The sequence below is a fragment of the Humulus lupulus genome, chromosome 2, assembly GCF_963169125.1.
Source record: "Humulus lupulus chromosome 2, drHumLupu1.1, whole genome shotgun sequence".
Classification (NCBI taxonomy): Eukaryota; Viridiplantae; Streptophyta; class Magnoliopsida; order Rosales; family Cannabaceae; genus Humulus; species Humulus lupulus.
The window spans coordinates 201,709,687-201,713,179 of NC_084794.1; positions in this window are offsets into that span (position 1 = coordinate 201,709,687).

Below are 3,493 nucleotides of genomic sequence, written 5' to 3' on the forward strand. Positions count from 1 at the left end.
ACCATTTCTGTTGTTATACTCGGGCTTTCCAAGAACTCCACCAAAACTACATTCAATATATCTGCCTCTTTGGTGGTAGCAAATCAAGCCAAAGCATCAACGTTGGAATTCTCCTCTTGGGGTACTTCCTCAATGGAGCTAAACTCGAACTCAGACAACTCTCCCTTTACCTTAGCTAAGTAGGCCACCATCTTGATACCTCGAGCTTGGTATTCCTCCAATATCTAATTGACTACGAGCTGAGAATCACTATAACATTGGATGGCTTTTGCTCGCTCTTCGCCACCCTTAGCCCTGCCAATAAGGTCTCATACTCAGGTTTGTTGTTGGATGCTTCAAATCTGAACCTGAGAGTTGTATGGAATTGATGCCCTTCAAGTGAGATTAAGATTATTCCAGCTCCCGATCCATTTTCATTAGAAGATCTATCAACGAAGACTTTCCATAATTCCTGCACCGACTCCCTTATCAGCTCGTCCTGAAAACCTATGCACTTGGCCACAAAATCTACAAGGGCTTGGCTCTTGATTTTCGTCCATGGCATATATAATATCTCGAAGTGGTTGAGTTTGATGACCTATTTTAATAGAAATCTCGACATTTCAAGTTTTTGCAAAACCTGCCTTAAAGGTTGGTTGGTTAAGACGTGAATAGAATGGGTTTGGAAGTATGGCCTGAGCTTCCTTGAAGCCAAAATTAGACAGAACGCGAGCTTTTATATCAATGGGTGCCGTGATTCAGCCCTGAGAAGTCTCTTACTTACATAATATACGAGTTTTTGAGCCCGCCCGAATGTCATAACTTTGTAGCAATATGCGTTATGCTTAGTCATGAAGCTGGTATACTCTTGGTCTGCAAGGTTCATCACGATATGGTTTTATCCAGAATACGCGTCCATGAAAGATGAGCTCGTGACTGGTTGTGCCATCTACCAACTGATCAATTCTTGGTAGTGGGAAACAGTCCTTGGGACAAGCCTTGTTGAGATCGAAGAAATCAATACAAGTTCTCCACCTCCAATTTGGCTTCAGGACCAGCACGAGGTTAGCAACCCAGATCGGGTATTTTGCTTCCCTGATAAATCCACATTTAAGTAGGCGACCTACTTCTTCTTCTAACGCTTCAGATCATACTGTCCCCAAAAACCTTCGTTTTTTAGACTTTACAGGCACATTCTTGTCCAAGTTCAAGGTATGGATTATTATACTCGGACTGATTCTCACCATATCCTTATGCGGCCAGGCGAATACATCCAGGTTCTTCCTCAGGAATTTGACCAAGTCTTTCTTCCTTTCGACATCAAGATTTTTTCCAACTTTGACGACTCTTGAAGGTATTTCTGGGTCGATATTTATTTCCTCGAGCTCTTCTATTGCTTTAAGCTCAAATCTATCTTAGCTTACTCGCAAATCAATGTCATCCCATTGGGGGACCTCGTCATCTCCTTCTCGAGGTTCTTCCGTCCCACAGGATGTTTCCATTACCCCGGACTCCTCACCTCCTTCACCTATGACCATCGCCTACTGCCCGGGTTGTGATTTTCCCTTCATAGCAATGTTGTAACATTCTCTGGCAGCGAGCTGGTCTCCTCTTACTGTGCATATCCCTGAGATTGAGGGGAAATTCATTTTCAGGTGTCGGATCGAGGTGATGGCCTCAAAATCCATCAATGTGGGTCGTGCCAACATTGCATTATACGCGGCTGGACAATCGATTACCACGAACTCAAGTAATTTAGAGACAGTTCGTGCCTTTTCTCCCGGGGTAATCACCAGTCTGATCGTCCCTATGGCTGTCGTCCCTTCACCTGAAAATCCGTACAGAGTCATTGATCCTTCAAATCGGTTATGGACAATTCCATCTTTTCTAGGGTAGATCTGAAAAGCACATTTACGAAAATTCTAGTATCCACCAGTATCCTCCATACCCTTTGGTTAGCGAGCTGCACGGTTACCACCAGCTGGTCAGTATTCGGGAATTGAACGTGGCTAGCGTCCTCTTTCGTGAAAATGATTGGTTGTTTTTCCAACCGCTGTTGTTTTGATAACCGCTGCTCCGGGACAAATTCCACACCGTTATGAGTTTTCAGCTCATTTATATACCTCTTTTGGGCCCCGTTGCTCGTGACCGCCAAATGAGGTCCTCCAAAAATAGTAGATATATCTCCTCCTACTATCGAGGGAGGGTTGACCTAATTCATCTGAGCTCCAAGCTGACCTGTCAAGGCTTCTGCAGCTGGATGAGAGTTCTGCCCAACACGTTGATTGGGAACACCCCAATTTTGGGCGTACTAGGCTAATGGTCTAGCCTGAATGAGAGTCTCAATCTCATCCTTCAGTTGTCGGCAATCATCGATGTAATGACCAATGTCATTGTGGAATCGAAATTTTTTTGAGGGATCTCTCTTCACCCTCTGATGCCTTAAAGGTTCTGGCTTCTTCCACGGGAGGCGATTAGAATTTTCCAGGAAGATATGTTCTCGAGTGTCCGTTAGGTCAGTGTAGGTGGCATAAACAGGCTTGAATTTCTCCACAGACTTGTTCTTTTTCATGTCTTTCTGGTTGCCCTCACCATTCCCCTTCCTCTTGTTGTTTCTCACTTGGTTATTCTGGGTAACAGGTTGAGTCACAGCTGCAACATTTGTCACTGCTCCAGCGGGTTGGATAGGGACTTGGCTGGTTCCTACGACAGCAAATCGTGCCTCTTCTAGGTTTATCCACTTTTGATCTAGGGCCAAGAACTCATCTAAACTTTTAATTCTTTTTCATTGGAGTTCACTCCATGGCTCCCCTCCCACCAGGATTCCTGTCCTCATCGCCATGATCTTGGAGCTATCATCAGCGTCCCTAGCCTGTGCTGCAACATTACCAAATTTGCTCAGATATGCTTTTAGTGATTCACCAGGTTGTTGTTTTACAATGGCCAATGAATCAGCCTCTAAGTGAGCTGCATGTGAAGCTCGGAATACTCTCTTAAACCCGGTGTTTAACGCCCAAAATGTGACTACCACTAAGCAGTAGTTGTAGTAAAATCGGGCGGTCGATCCACAAGGAAGTAACCTAAAACCAAAATATTATTAGAAAATAACACAAAAAGTTAGTAACATGAAATAAATAAAAATGGAGATGAAAAGAGATTTGAGATTTTGGTGTTGTCTTTTTGATGAAATGATAAAATGAGATAAGTGAAATAAATGTAAGGTGTAATCAAGAATTTGAGAAATAGAAAGGTTTCAAGAATCATTCATATGCTTGTTTGGTTACTTAGTTACTTGATTTACTTGATTTACAAAAATACACAAGTAAATAGTTCACATCCCAACATTTACTTGGAAAATCTAACATTAAAGTCCATATTCTTTTCTAACAAAAGTCCATTTGAGCTATAAAGTTCTTTACTTTAAAAGCACAATGTTAATCTTATGAAAAATCTAAAAATGACAAAATACCCAAGGGCAATAATGCAATAGAAAATTAGACATAAAATTATGTAT